This window comes from Lepidochelys kempii, chromosome 13 (genome assembly GCF_965140265.1).
Source record: "Lepidochelys kempii isolate rLepKem1 chromosome 13, rLepKem1.hap2, whole genome shotgun sequence".
Classification (NCBI taxonomy): Eukaryota; Metazoa; Chordata; order Testudines; family Cheloniidae; genus Lepidochelys; species Lepidochelys kempii.
In genome coordinates, this window is record NC_133268.1 from 290,269 (window position 1) to 306,409 (window position 16,141).

At 51.2% G+C, this 16,141-nt stretch overlaps 1 protein-coding gene across 1 annotated transcript in view; it reads left to right on the top strand.

Moving 5' to 3' along the window:
* The window catches only part of CDH22 (cadherin 22), a 206,743-nt gene extending 190,881 nt beyond the window's left edge, over window positions 1-15,862 (top strand). Inside the window, exons 11-12 of the transcript XR_012154631.1 lie at window positions 14,859-15,047; window positions 15,503-15,862. The gene's annotated coding sequence lies outside the window, so the exon portion shown is untranslated. The remainder of the gene's footprint in view (window positions 1-14,858; window positions 15,048-15,502) is intronic.
* The last annotated feature ends 279 nt before the right edge of the window (window positions 15,863-16,141 follow it).

Below are 16,141 nucleotides of genomic sequence, written 5' to 3' on the forward strand. Positions count from 1 at the left end.
TTTATTTTTAATTCCATCTGTAAATGCAATGGTCTGGAACAGCCCAGCTCAGCTTCTCTCTGGGATCAGGCTGCAGAGGTGCCTAGGCAACATTGCTGGCTTCACTCCCACACCACACTGTGCCCATGAGCACCCCCTACAGGAAGGAGCTGGCAGACTGTTTGGATGTTTGATGGCGTCACATTGCTTTTTTCCCTCTATCCAAACAAAATCAGGAGGTTGATTTTCTCATCCTTGTTATTTTGTCAAGGTCTTTTTAGGACCTGGAAATAAATTATTTCCTTGTCGTCTAGCCTGAGTCTGATTTAGTTTATCTTGTTTCATTTCCTTTTCTTGCATGGTATTTTTAATGTGGTCTTCAACAGCTCACCAAGGGGGGCAGGGCACCCAGCAAGCAGGAGAAGAATCCTGTCATGCAAGCTATGGACACACCAAGCCCAGGCCATGCTCCAGCAGAGAGCAGTCTGCAGAATCAGTTTGCTCTCTGTACAGATTTCCAGCGACAGGCCATTGCTTGACTGGATATTTCCAGCTTTTTATTAAAATGCTCCTCAGAAAAAACTTCTCCCAGAAAAAGGTCGAGTGATGACAACAAAAAGCGCCTGTCTCACTCCAGCTCTTTGGGAGGAAGAAGCCCTGTTGCCCTGGAGTGACAGCGGGTAGTCAGCGTCAGTTGTGAGTAGTCGATAGCACACGTCTGCCAGGCATGTTGCTCCACGGGAGCCACTGTAACACCGGGAGACAATGGATGGTCTGTTGCTTCATGAAGTGCATTTCCACCAGGCCGCCTGCCTGTCCTTGGAGTAATTTATTCCTTCACTTTTTGAGCCTCAGAGACAAATGTGCATATTTGTACTTCTGAGCTGGCTGTGGGCGCAAGCCAGCAATTGAGTGCAAATTGATTTCCCCCTGCAGTTCGTTTTGTGAGTGCACCCAAGGGTACCCGCGTTTTGAAGTTGCCAGTTATGCCCGCAATGGAGTGTGTGGACCGTTTCCCCTCTGTTCTGTGGACTGCCCTAGGCCTCCTTTGCTAGCCTGGCCATGTGCATGAGCCACTTGGGGGGTGAAAAGTGCCACAGAAGTTCTAGGTTTCAGAGTAGCAGCCGTGTTAGTCTGTATCCGCAAACAGAAAAGGAGGACTTGTGGCACCTTAGAGACTAACCAATTTGTTTGAACATGAGCTTTCGTGAGCTACAGCTCACTTCATCGGATGCCTTCAGTCGTGAGCTGTAGCTCACGAAAGCTCATGCTCAAATAAATTGGTTAGTCTCTAAGGTGCCACAAGTCCTCCTGTTCTTTTTACAGAAGTTCTAGGTACTATTACTACATCACACCCGAGGAATTGGAGCAGGGTGGATCTGTGCAGCCGTGGAGACACATGTATCATTTTCACCATCAGAGCTTAGTGGATGAGCTTCTCAGGCTCGATCCAGAGGTGAGTTTGGAAGGTTTGAGCAAAATCCTTCCCCTGTGCCTGAGCAATGAGAGAGCGTGTAAACGAAGCACCTCACTGTGTCTGCCGCCACAGGTTCCTGCCCCCTCACGCTGGCACTTGGCATGAAAAAACATTGTTTTTTATAACAGTGTTCCTCAGAAAACGGTTGAGTTTTCTGTCTTAATTTGAACAAATGACGACAACACAGTGTGCCCTGCACTGGCGCAGGAGGGACATCCCTAAAATGCTGAATGTGTGAAAATTCCACCCTTGGCCGCTGACCTTGCGAAGGGATCCACCTGTGCAGAGTCCCAGTGAGATTTGACAGAGACAGACGGGTCCAAGCAGAGGATCTCTGTAAGATCAGAACCTAAAAATGTCTGGGGTGGGGCTGCGGATGAGGGGTTTGGGATGCAGGAGGGTGCTCCGGGCTGGGACCAAGGGGTTCGGTGGGCGGGAGGGGAATCAGGGATGGGACAGGCTGTTGAGACAAGGGGAAGGGGGTGAGGGCTCTGGCTGGTGATGCGGGCTCTGGGGTGGGGCTGGGGATGAGGGGTTTGGGGTGCAGGAGGGTGCTCCGGGCTGGGACCAAGGGATTCAGAGGGCGGAAGGGGAATCAGGGCTGTGGCATGGGGGGGCCTCAGGGGTGCAGGGTTCAGGCGGTGCTTACCGCAAGCAGCTACCGGAAGCAAGTCCCCCCTCCGGCTCCAAGGCGCAACCAGGCGGCTCTGCACACTGCCCCGTCCGCAGGCGCCCCCCCTGCAGCTCCCATTGTCTGGGACCTGTGGCCAATGGAGACTGGGGGCAGCACCTGCGGTCAGGGCAGCGCACAGAGCTGCCTGGCCACAGGTCTGTGTACTAGGTAGGAGCCGGGAGGAGGTCATGCTGGCTGCTTCCTGGGAGCCACCCAGAGCAGGGCAAGCCCCCAACCCTGCTCCCCAGCTGGAGCGGGGCAAACCCCCAACCCCACTCCATGGCGGGAGCTGAGGGCCACATTAAATGGTCTTATAAGCCGGATGTGGCCCACAGGCCATAGTTTGCCCACCCCTGAAATACAGTATAGTATTGTTCTTCAGCACTCCCCAGCCCCGGCTTTCTAGTCCTTCCCTTTCGCAGGGGGACTTTGGGGCCTGGGCCCTTGACCAATCAGGGTCTTCCCCCACTGGGTTCTCCACGAAGGTGAAGCCCTCCTGTTGTTATCACATCTTCTTGGAGGGGGGAGGGAAGCCCAGGCCCCCACCCTCTCCACCGGCCCAATGGTGAGCAGATACGCTCTGCACCATGGGGTGCTAAGCCGCTGCTCCCCGGGACCACTTCCTACCCAAGTCTCCTTTTTCCCCACAGAGTAAATCAAAGACTCTCAAATCAAGGTTCTGATCTGCACAGTTGCCTGCCTCTCCTTGTAGGTTTTCTAAGGCCTTCGTGGTCCGAACTCAGGCAATGAGCTCATGGGCAGCCCTCTGCCCCACCCCCGCCCAGGTCAGAGCAACAAACCGCTCCCTTCCAGGGCCCTTTAAGCCCTACTTCCATCTTCTGCAGGCTTTGCAGGTGTGGGGCCACCTGGGCCCAGAGCTGTTTCCTAACCCCTTGTTCTCCAGTGTGGGGTTTTTCACCCCATCTCACACACACGTACACCCCCACAGGGTGTCATAGAAATGCTGCTGTATTCATTTATTAGCTGGGGCAAAACTGTCCGGGTGCTTTTACATTAAAATGGTGCAAAGAGATGATTTTTCATTTTGGTTTGGGATAAATCCAACAGCAGTGCTTTTATTAGCACCACAGATTAGGGAGTGAGGAGCAAGTTGGTGGCAGGTGAGCATGACCTTTTCGCACTACGTCCAGGAAACTACTTGAAAGGGAACACCTGCCTGCAGTGAGGGGATGCAACAGTCAGATTTTCATAAAAAGTCTGAATCAACACACAGCAGCTGGACAGCACAGAGAGAGAAGAGAATAATGCATTAAATTCTGTGGTGGCATCTATATAGGTCACCAGATAACATGGGTAGAAATTAAATCTCCCCATAAAATGACTCCCCTTTAAAGACACCGTAGGGGAAAAGCCCCTGTCTGTGTACAGCTGCAGCTAAGCATTTCAAGCTGATCCGAACCAAAGATGGAACAAGTAGGAAATACAAGCACAAACAAGTGTCATGTCTGTTAATGAAACTGGAATCCAAAGAGGGAAGATCATGCAGGACGCCCTGGTGGTTAAGGCACTGGGCTGAGACTTAGGAGAGTGGGGTTCAGTTCCTGGCCAATGAATTGCTGTGTGACTTTGCCAGTCATTGATTCTCACTGGACCATAGCACCTGTCTGTACTATGGGGTGTAAATCTCCTGCCTTTGTCTGTTTTGGTAGTAATCTCTGTGTCAAGCACTCTCATGTGTGTCTGCAGTGCCCAGCATGATGGGCCCTGATCTCGGTCAGGGTCTGTGCAGTGCCCAGCATGAGGGGGCCCTGATCTCAGTCAGGGGCTGCAAGGAGAGAAATATGCCCTGGCTTCCATAGTGACTGATACATGAGTCCAGTGAGAACTTGGTACTTTTTCTGAGACCCCCCTGAAGTGAAGCACAGGCCAGCATCCCTGACTGGCCAATTCCTCCAGTGCCAGCATACCCAGACCCGCAGGGAGGTTACAGCTCGCTCTGATGCTACAAGAGAGATGTATCTTCCCCTCCAGTGCAAGTAGGTCTGACCAGACTCCAGCCCAGAGCAGAGCCCCACCACAGCCCAGGCACAGGGCACTGGAGAGAGACCCATTTCTCCTGAACATAGTCCAGTGTGACAGACTTTTGTTATCAGTCTGCATGAGGTGTCAGGTGATCAGGCTGAGGCTGCAGGATCTTTAGGGAGGAGATGACGGAACACACCACGTAACTGAGTTTTAAAACTTTATTTATAAATAATAAAATAACAGCGGAGAGTGATGGGTGCTCCCCACATCACTCAGAGGAAGGAAGAAAGCATTAGAGCCTCAAGCCCTAACCCACTTTCATAGAATCATAGAATATCAGGGTTGGAAGGGACCTCAGGAGGTTCTAGTCCAACCCCCTGCTCAAAGCAGGACCAATCCCCAATTAAATCATCCCAGCCAGGGCTTTGTCAAGCCTGACCTTAAAAACTTCTAAGGAAGGAGATTCTACCACCTCCCTAGATAACCCATTTCAGTGTTTCACCACCCTCCTAGTGAAGAAGTTTTTCCTAATATCCAACCTAAACCTCCCCCACTGCAACTTGAGACCATTACTCCTCGTTCTGTCCTCTTCTACCACTGAGAATAGTCTAGAACCATCCTCTCTGGAACCACCTCTCAGGTAGTTGAAAGCAGCTATCAAATCCCCCCTCATTCTTCTCTTCCGCAGACTAAACAATCCCAGTTCCCTCAGCCTCTCCTCATAAGTCATGTGTTCCAGACCCCTAATCATTTTTGTTGCCCTTCGCTGGACTCTCTCCAATTTATCCACATCCTTCTTGTAGTGTGGGGCCCAAAACTGGACACAGTACTCCAGATGAGGCCTCACCAATGTCGAATAGAGGGGAACGATCACGTCCCTCGATCTGCTCGCTATGCCCTTACTTATACATCCCAAAATGCCATTGGCCTTCTTGGCAACAAGGGCACACTGTCGACTCATATCCAGCTTCTCGTCCACTGTCACCCCTAGGTCCTTTTCCGCAGAACTGCTGCCTAGCCATTCGGTCCCTAGTCTGTAGCTGTGCATTGGGTTCTTTTGTCATAAGTGCAGGACCCTGCACTTATCCTTATTGAACCTCATCAGATTTCTTTTGGCCCAATCCTTCAATTTGTCTAGGTCCCTCTGTATTCTATCCCTGCCCTCCAGCGTATCAACCACTCCCAGTTTAGTATCATCCGCAAATTTGCTGAGAGTGCAATCCACACCATCCTCCGGATCATCTATGAAGATATTGAACAGAACCGGCCCCAGGACCGACCCCTGGGGCACTCCATTTGACACTGGCTGCCAACTAGACATGGAGCCATTGATCACTACCCGTTTCATACTCACACACGCTTTACCCGAGGCTGGCCAGGCCTGGGTGTAACGTAAGCAGAAGAGGGGGAAGGGTGGACGGAGTTCTGTCCTGGGCCCAGGTCATCCAAGGATCCGCTGTGATCTCGAAGTTGCTTCAGCTCTCAGGAGGATTTTAAGTCCTGGGCTCCCTGGGAGTGCTTCATTCAGGAACCTCTGCTCCTGGTGCCTCTGTGCCAGTCCAAACCAGCTTTCCATGGTGTCTTCAGTTTTCTCAAAACTGTCTCCAGGAACACAAGGCTCGGCTCCCCCTCTTGCCATCTCATCGGTGTTTTCAACCTTTGCAGTCTTAGACCTTGGGGGTTTTTTTTTTTGCTGGCCTCGCTTGCCTCGCTTGTTAGGGGCTGGCTCTGCAGATTTGTTTAGTTAAATTTTCCTTTCTTACGGCTAATTGGTGGATTCCGGGGCCCCCCTCTTTCTTGGCAGGCAGCCGAGAGTTAGATGTGTGCCATGACCTTAAGCCTAAAGTTAGCTTTTTATCTTCGGGCCTACCAGAAGTCTAAAGTTAACCCGTTCTTTGCTTTTTTCCATCTTCCCCCCTTGGCCTCTCGCAACCTGCAAAGAAATTCTTTATTCCATACTCACTTACACCTTTAACATTTTCCAAAATACCCTGAAATGCTTGCAACAGTATTAGCAATATACAATGCTAATCTGCCTTCCCCAGGAAACCCTTTAAGGGAGGGGGCCATCAGAACGGTTTGTAGTTTGAGTCCTTCCATTCTGGCCTGATTTTTTCTGGAGTTACCCCTTGCCTGGCAGGAGCCAGGTGCAATCTGCAAGGTTCATTCTCAGGAATTCAGTTTGGCCTCAAACATACCAGGTGCCTGGCAGACTCAATCCCCTGAGTCCTTGCTCTGAAACAATCTCTCATTGGATCTGGTAGGACCCCGTTCATGTGACCCTTTTATCCTCCAGTCATCCCCCACCATCTTGTTCCCAAGATCATCCACTTCCTGAAGGACCTTTAATGACAGCAGATAGTACGAGACATAACCAGAGAAGGGATTCCAGGATGTTCCAGGAACAGGAACATGCACCTTGGTCACCTTAGGAGGTCGGGATGGCCCCAGTGGACGCATCCCAAATTTGCGCTTGCTGCTATGGTGATTGCGTGTGCAGCAATCAGGCTGTACTGGGCATGCAGCGCCGATAATGGCGCAGTCGCACCAAACGTTGGAGCACATTAGGCTCCCAGCTGCACGTGTACAAGTCTTGCGCAGAGCTATGGATGTTTCCTACATGCCATCCTGTCTCCCGTGTTTAACCATGTGCTTAGCTGTAAGAGGCTTCCCATCCTGGATGCAGGACTCCCAGAAGCCAGCTGAAGCTGCCAGCACAGAAATAGGCCCAGGCCAAGACACAGATTTTGCTTTTTGACACTGTGGATGAATAAGCAGAACATCAAATTCCCAACAAGAAACCAGACCCCCTGCTAGCAAAAGGAGGAGCTGTGATTCCAACACCACACCTGAGGTGCACCCTGGACTCTCACGCCAGCCCTCCTCCCACAGTACAGGCCAGGCTTGGAAGAGTGTTTTCTACATTGATTTCCTCTCCCCTTTTTTATTATTTCTCCTTGCTTGGACAATTCAACAGCAGTGAGGCTCCCGGCAGGGGAGGGTCCGTGCAGCTTCAGTAGCTCAGGTTCAAGAGAAGCCTCATTTCCTTCTCATTTGACTGTTTTCATAGACAGTTCATGAGGGCCCAAACCTGCCCCTCCTCCAGGGCTAGCGAGGCAGCTGGCTTTGCTGAAAACTGGGAGTGTGAGTTCTCCTCAAACTCTGCAGTGTTTTATAGATGTCAGAGGGCAGCACCCCCACGAAGGGCCAGTCAGTCTCTAGTGCACAGAGAACACCCAGGGCCAGTGTCAGACTGGGCCCATGCTGCCCCCTAAAATAGCCAAAAATGTGAGTTTCTGCAAATCCCGTGAGTGACTGCAGAGTGGGGCATTGTGTGTGTGTGTGTAGAGCAGGGAATTGTGTGTGCGTGCAGAGCGGGGCATCGCATGTGTGTGTGCACAGAGTAGGGCATGGTGTGTGTAGAGTGGGGAATTGTGTGTGTGTGTGTGTGTGCACACGTGTGGGTCTCTCTGAAGATGCAAGTACCTCTGCACGCTCATAATCTGAAGGCTGTTTGAAAATCCAGCTGCTGTTGTCACCATTCCTGTAACTCTGACACACTCGTTTATTGACCTGACTTGAAGGAAGCCTGGGACAGCCCCGCTTCTTGGCTGGGGTGACTCCTCGCAGCTCCACTGATCCCGACTTTATCTGAAAGCTGTTTTGTCAAAGATTGGTAGACGTGCTGCTGCATTGGCTGCTGCAGTAGATCTACTGCTGATTGACACCAGCTGGGGATCCAGCCCCATTGGCTACCGTGGAGCTGCAGCCGACTTGCCCCAGTTGGGGCTCTGTCCCTTTTCCCTTTGTTTAATGCGGTGGGCTCCAGACAGCTAAGTACAGATTTCTCCGACGCTCAGTCACTGACCACAACCAAGGCAGGGGCTAAGGAGACACGGTGACCCTCTGGGCAGTGAATCGAGCCCTGCCTGCTCCGTGTAGGTGAAGCACAGAGGAGGTTTGCAGGTCTGGAGAACTGTAGCGTTTGCAGCTAACTCATCGGGACACCAGCCCTGCAACGTTCATTGTCTTTGTGTTCCAGATGTCCAGTAAAGTCAGGGCACTGCGGCAGCACCACCCAGCTCCCTGCCCCAGCCATCCACGCAGAGATGCTGCCGCAGAATCACCTGTAACAATCACACATTGTGCATAATGTTGGTGCCATGTTGAATTCCAGAAGGCAAGATGTCCAAACTTCCTCTGGAGAGTTATTTACAAAAGATGGATGCGATCTGCCGGGATCATTAAGGGAAAATGAAAAAAAGAGTGTGATGTCTATACACCCCAGGAGAAAAATACATCTCTGGTAACCAGAGTGTGAGCCGGGCCTTACAAATGGGGAAGGAAATGATAGGTCTGGTAATCAGCTGCTCAGAAAAACCACACCCCCTTTCTCCCTGTAGCCTCCAGCGGAGCTGCTTCCAGGCCTAAGAGTCCTTTAACTCAGTGACACTCAGACCTCAGGGGATCAACAGAGCCACAGGCATGTGAATTCCTTGTTTCATTTACTATTTATATATAAAATTCCCACAGCAGAATGATTGACCAGCAGTGTTCCCTCTAATTTTTCCCACTCATGTGTGGAATTAATTTTGTGATGCGATCACTTCCGTATTGGTGCACATAACAAAATTCATGTGGTGGGGGTGGGGCTGAGGGGTTTGGAGTGTGGGAGGGGGTTCAGGGCTGGGGCAGAGGGTTGGAGTGGGGGTGAGGGCTCCAGCTGCAGGTGCGGGCTCTGGCGTGGGGCCAGGGATGAGGGGTTTGGGGTACAGGCTGCCCTGGGGCTGCAGCGGGGAGAGAGGACTCCCCTCAGCTCTCTCTTCCCACAGCAGGTCCAGGGCTCCTGTCCCCTGACCGCGGCAGGTCTGGGGCCGGGCTGGGTCGGGGCACCTGTCCCGGGGCCAGTCGGGGGAGGGACACCTGTCCCCCAGCCCTGACCCAGCCCAGCCCCGGACCTGCCGCAGCCAGGGGAGAGGCCCTGGGGCTGGGGAAGGGGCATTTCTCCCCGCCGGAGCCCTGAGTGCCTGCGCAGTGTTTAATAAGCTGCCGCGCAGCTTAGAGAGAACTTAGCTGAACTGTAATTGGCGGTTAACCCAGTAAAAGCTTCCTGACTGGTTAATAATTAACTCACACAGCGCTTTAACAGGGTGTGCTGCAAAGAGCTGCGGGAGGCGCATCAAAGAGCCGTGTGCGGCTTGTGCGCCGCCGTCTGAGTCTCCCGGCGCTACCTGTCCTGTCCCCCGCTAATATCTGGGCTCCCTACAGTTTTTCAGCCATAACCACTTCAGTTACTGTCCAGGCCCCATGCGTCCTTCAGCTGCTGAATAGCTGTTTCATGCAGCATCCAGGCTCTTATCTTATTGCCTTGCATATGTTCAGTTTAGCATCTAGGCTGCTAGCGCTGAGACTGCAGGCTGCAGCCTTGGGCTGGTGAGATGGTCTAGGCAGAGAACATTTAGACATAACATTCCAAATGGATTTTATTTATGACTTTTCCTCAGTGCAGCTTCCACATTTCAGACCTTGGGACCACCAGGGACTGGCTAACAAGGAGGCCTATCTGCCGTTCTCTTTATGCACACTAGTCTGACTCTGGGCAGTAGAAGGCATCCGTGTCCATTTGTCTGCACCATACAGAGCTAGGATTCCGAAGCAGAAACCTCTGAAGCTGAGTTCCAGGGAAGGTCCCAGACAGCTGGTACCACTCCAGGAACCGCCATACCCACAGAATTCACAGAGAGAAACAAAATCATTAATTTTAACTTGGCCTTGAAACCTTGCTCCTGGGCACTGCCACTAAACTCCATCCTGCGCCTTGCTGAATACTCATTAATAGCAGTGCCATCAGGACTAGAAGTCACAGCTTCCTGTTACCGGCTGGTATGGGCCTCCTGCCTGGGAAAACAGGCTCTGGGCTGGGCTGTGCAATGCTGGGAAGTCAGCCTCTTCCCACTTCCAGCCGCTGCTCCACAAGGACATCACCTGCACACGCTGCCGTGCTGCGAGCCTGGTGGCAAAGGGAGTCAGTCCTGCAGCAGAATGGCAATGGAAAGTGGCCATGGGGTGGACCTGCATCTGCTGAGCGCGCCTCGTCTGCTGCACAGGCTATGCTGAAATGTTACTGCGCAAGGAGTGCGTCGCTATCATTAGTCTTCTCGTCACCGCCATTCTTGTGTCCTCTCTGCACCTGGGGGGTTTAACCCCCAATATGCCAAAGGGCTCTACGCGGTAGATCCTGGAGAGCAGCCTAGAGAACAGTCCTCGTTGAACAATGCTTCTGCTCATTCTTGGTCTGCTGCCTGGGGGCTGTGATGGTGGCTGCAGTTGGAATTCACAGACCGACAGGCCAGTCAGACAGACAGACAGACAGGCAAGCCAAGCTCCCAGCAAAATGTTGCGCAAAAGTCAACACGGTTTCTGTAAAGGGAGATCATGTCTTACTAACCTGTTAGAGTTCTTTCAGGGGATAAACAAGCATGTGGACAAGGGGGATCCAGTGGGTGTAGTGTACTTAAGATTTCCAGAAAGCCTTTGACAAGGTCCTTCACCAAAGGCTCTTACGTAAATTAAGTTGCCATGGGATAAGAGGGGAGATCCTTTCATGGATTGAGAACTGGTTAAAAGACAGGGAACAAAGGGTAGGAATAAATGGTAAATTTTTGGAGTGGAGAGGGGTAACTAGTGATGTTCCCCGAGGGTCAGTCCTAGGACCAATCCTATTCAACCTATTCATAAATGATCTGGAGATAGGGGTAAACAGTGAGGTGGCAAAGTTTGCAGATGATACTAAACTGCTCAAGATAGTTAAGACCAAAGCAGACTGTGAAGAATTTAAAAAAGATCTCACAAAACTAAGTGATTGGGCAACAAAATAGCAAATGAAATTTAATGTGGATAAATGTAAAGTAATGCACATTGGAAAAAATAACCCCAACTGTACATACAATATGATGAGGGCTAATTTAGCTACAACTACTCAGGAGAAAGATCTTGGAGTCATCGTGGATAGTTCTCTGAAGACCTCCACGCAGTGTGCAGCAGGAGTCAAAAAAGCAAACGGGTTGTTAGGAATCATTAAAAAAGGGATAGAGAATAAGACGGAGAATATCTTATTGCCCTTATATAAATCCATGGTGCACCCACATCTTGAACACTGCGTACAGATGTGGTCCCCTCATCTCAAAAAAGATAGACTGGCATTAGAAAAGGTTCAGAGAAGGGCAACTAAAACTATTAGGGGTTTGGAATGGGTCTCATATGAGGAGAGATTAAAGAGGCTAGGACTTTTCAGCTTGGAAAAGAGGAGACTCAGGGGGGATATGATAGAGGTCTATAAAATCATGAGTGGTGTGGAGAAAGTGAATAAGGAAAAGTTATTTACTTTTTCCCATAATATAGGAACTAGGGGCCACCAAATGAAATTAATGGGTAGCAGGTTTAAAACAAATAAAAGGAAGTTCTTCTTCACTCAGTGCACAGTCAAGCTGTGGAACTCCTTGCCTGAGGAGGTTGTGAAGGCTAGGATTATAACAGGGTTTAAAAGAGAACTGGATAAGTTCATGGAGGTTAAGCCCGCTAATGGCTATTAGCCAGGATGGGTAAGGAATGGTGTCCCTAGCCTCTGTTTGTCGGAGGGTGGAGATGGATCGAAGGAGAGAGATCACTTGATCATTACCTGTTAGGTTCACTCCCTCTGGACCTTTGGTCTGACCCAGCCTGGCCGTTCTTATGTTCATTCTGCGGGAGTTAAATGAACAGCATTCTGCTGTTCACCCTGCAGCTAATTAGCTCATTGATGCTGTTGAGGAACTTTTGGAAGAACCAGAGCTGAAAAGCAGACGATATTGCAGAGACAGGAATGCAAACAGCTGCCTGTCTAACCTGCGGGGACCCACCACCCCTACAGAGAGACTGAGGAGGCATAGGCAGCCATTCTGCACCTGGCTCCCACAGCAAAGCCCCCAACTCTTGCAGTGAGAAAGTAATTGTGTCTCCAGCTTCCTCACTCTGTTGTCCCAAAGAGTCTCACCCAGCTCCTGACAGGAAGCTGCTTTCTAGAATCAAGAGTTTATTGACCCTCCATGAGCCTTTGAGGGAAATGTTTAGGGCTGGCAGAGCTGTTACAGCTTCCAGGAGACTGGAAAAGCCACTAGAGTGCGAGATGATCAGGGTTATGCATCTGTTGCAGGTAAGTAACGACATGCCTCTGGTAAACGTAGCATCCAGTGCTAGGGTCATTCCCGCAGAGATCACTGGGCGCATACAGAGGAGAGTGAGTTCAGCATCCTCGCACTGCAACCTGCGGCCAAGAGAGGGGAAGCAACTCCCGCAAGGCCAGACAGCAAGTCTGGGACAGAGCTGGTGACGGTCCATGGCTCTTGACTCCCCGCCCTCAGCCTCATCTGCTGGCCCATACTACGTGGCAAACATGTTCCATGTTCTCGCCAGTTGTTCCCAGATACTGGTTAGCACATCCAGCTGCTGTCTTCTGACGTTTTCCATTCATCACTAAGCAGAACTAATGGCTCATGGCACAGGAATTGTTAATTACTCAAGCTGCACTTGGCTTTACACAGATGTGTATTTTTCCTTTGCCCTGTCTCACTGCTGTAGCAAACCTATGCTGGTGAGCTCCACTTCATCCAGATGTTCATTTCAGGGAGAAGACACCAAACCCTTCTCAGTAGAACACATCCCTTTAACCATGGCAACCGGCGAGGTTCTAATCCCACCTCCGCCAGAGGAAGCACGCGTCCCTAACAGAACGATCCACCCTGACTTATCCCCCATTGAATCAGCCAATTGTAGCTTCATTTCTAGTCAGGAGGCACTCACCTCTGACTTGAAATCCCTTCAGACTGCACACAAATTAGGCATTAAAAATACTCATTGCAGCCAACATGACACACCATCATTATTTCAAAATAATTGTTGGAAAGGCTCGGTTAGCTACACAGGCTTCACTTTGGTGAAGAAAGGTGACCAGAAAACCCCCAACAATCTCACCCCAGGAAGTGCAATCAGTGCTTGTAATCCTTTTAAATATAAAAGGTGGTTGCTTGTAGCTGCCAACATCTTTAAAGAGCTATGATTTCCCTGGAGAGCCCTTATCATCTAGGACTGCATGTCGTTCTGGCTGTTTGTCAATCCATCAGACTTCAGTGCCACTGACAGTAAGAAGCCAGGCGTTAAGATTATCACATTTAGCCGTACTGTAGCACAGATTGTGTTGACATTTGGAATATATTCCACCTCAGGAGCTATTTGACTTCTACACTTTCTCCCCAAAGAAAAAAATGCTTTGAAATATTTCAGAAAGAAATCGTTGTTCTGCGGCAAGCCAGATCGTGGTGCCGCCCTGGTCCATTGTCCCATGGACCCCAGCACGATGGGAGGCGCCTGGCCAGGCAGGCTATGGTGACCACCACCTGAGATGGAAAGCACTAAACGTTCTGGGCATGCTCTTGTAAAGCACAAAGAAGGAATTTCTAGAGGGAAGTTGGCCATGGAGTCTTTTGATACTGGATTTACACAGTGTAAGTGCAGTGCCATTGTGCTGAGAAACAAGGTCATCCTCAGTGCATGGCCCAGGGAGACTCACCTGGTAAATATGCCCCCAGCCTCGCTCCTGTGTGGTGAAGACAGTGAGCATGGTGCTCACGCCAACATGAAGGCTATAGTGGCACTGGATCTCAAAGCATCATTGGCCAAGGAGGTGGGTGTGATGTGGGCTGCCACATCCACCCAGCCGCCCCTCCAGCCCCGTTCCCATCAATAGACCTGCAGGCCCATGTGCTAGAATTGACATGTCCCAGCTAGGTTTGGGGGGTGAATTCTGTCACCTGTGCTTGCAGCTCTTAGTGCCCCAAAAGGCATGTCAAAGCTGTGTGCACGCAATGGGGGCCACTTACCCTTCAGGTTAGTCACAAGTCTTTCTTCTGAGTGGTGAGAAATGTGTTGTAACCTCCTCATTTGAGTGCAACACGCTTCCAGCCAGGCCAGGCAGCTATACCTCGTAACAGGTGGGATCCAGGGCGGGGACACTGCTATTCCACGTAAACAGGGCTTTATTCCCTTTTTCTGGACTCCCATCAGCTGCAGAGCTCCCACCAGGAGAAAGAGCAGTACAGAGAGAGATCCATCCCAGGCCATGCTCTGGAGGGGGAGCCTGGCTCGAGCACAGGGAAAGGAATGGGGATAAATGACCTGAAATTAACTGAGTGACTCTCTAAATAACTGTGAAACCATTTTCCAAAAAAAGTTAATCTAGTCCCCATGGCCCTAGTGCTTTTCCTGGCCTCCAATCAATATGTGGTCACAATTCTCAGTCACGGCAAAGGAGCATTTTCTGAAGAAAATGACATTCTAGAAGCCGGGATGCTAAGAGACAGACTAGGATCAATTAGCTTTAAATCCCAGAGCAGCGAGCACTGTCAAATGTGCAGGAGAGATGGAGACATTTCAGGAGTCATGGGCTCTGTATGCTGGATTCTCCTACTCAAAGTGGCAGGAATTATCAAAGCTAGGACTGACATCGTGTATCTCCTGCCTGTTCATTCGGAGGCCTGAGCCGCCTCCAGATGGAGCTGGGAGGGGAAGGTATGTTCTGCTGAGCCTTCGTCAGCAGAAGCTGGGAGGAAGATGGATCACAAAATTGTAAGGTTACGAAAGAGGAATAAGATGGACCGAATAACACGTGTTTCCTGCAGGTGCAACAATGAACCTTGCTCTGATCCACAGGCTGCTCAGAACCGGCTCACTCCAGCGCCTGCTGCAGGCTGCCCAGGCTGAATAAGAAGCTGTCAGGCAGGGTAGGGAAGAAGTCCTTCTATGGAGCCTGGGAAGGTACTGAAGCATAAGGCACTGGCCTCCCCAGGCTGGGCAGGAGGATAACGACCAGGGGCGTCGCTCTGTGCCAGCATCACCAGGGTAAGTTACCCTAACGGGCTCAGATGAGAGCTCTCTCTCATCTTTACAGCACCAAGTGGGGAGCCTGGCCTGTGAGTTTAGGGCCCAGTTCTGCATCCTGCACTCACATGAGTAGGTCTTATGTAGGGTGAAATTCTCTCTTGTGTAGGAGCAAGGACAAGGCCTGTGCTCCATGTAAACCCCACGGACACACAGGGCTTGAATTTCACCCATGTGCATCACCCCCTTGGCTCCAAGGTTTGCAGAAAGGGCCCCTAAACGAGGCCACGCTCCCACAGAATGAATGTCTGTGTGTGTGAGCGCGGCACCCCGCTGCTCGAGGCTCCCAAGACTAGGGCAGGCAGTAAAGCAGGAAGCTCCCTGGTTTGCTCTGGGGACCCCAGCTGAGCTGGCAAGGGCACAGGTCAGTGCAGCACCTCCTGACCTGGTGTCTGCTCTGTACCTTTGCCCAGCAGAGCAAGTCTCACCGTCTCACAGAGGTGCACTCAGCACTCCATGCACCCTGGGCTGCATCGCCCTGTGGCTGAATCATAAACATGGAGCTTCTGCACACGGTAGGTCGCTAACAGCACTGATGGAGCCTGGGCATCGGGGGCTGTTGAAAGGTAGGTGTTGCTGGCTGGATGGACAGACAGGGTAGCTGTGTCCCTTCTCACTGCCCTCAGTCTGGCACAGAGCTGCTGCTCCGGCGCTGAATCTGCAGGTGGCAGGATCTTGTCAGGCAGAGAGGACAGCAACTCCCCTCTGCGGGAGCCCATTGCTTTTCCGTCATCCTCTGTTAAACCAGAACATAATTTTCCGGGATGTCATTCTAATTCTAGTGGGAAAGCTTATTACTTGTGATTTACCCATAAAACAGCCTGATGACTTACGACTGGATGTCGGTGGGTTTGCCTATCAATCTGTCACTCTGGTGCTGCGGGCGGGCTCTCTGCAGGGCAGGGAGAGGGTGCCGAGGGGTGGGGGTGAGGAAGGGAGTGCGCCGCTGTGATTGACGTAGGTTTAACCAGCCATAAAGCCGCTGACATGTTCCTTTTGGCTCAGTGCTGATCTGCGCTGCCAGGCTCCAGTGCAAATGTCATTCGAACATGTTA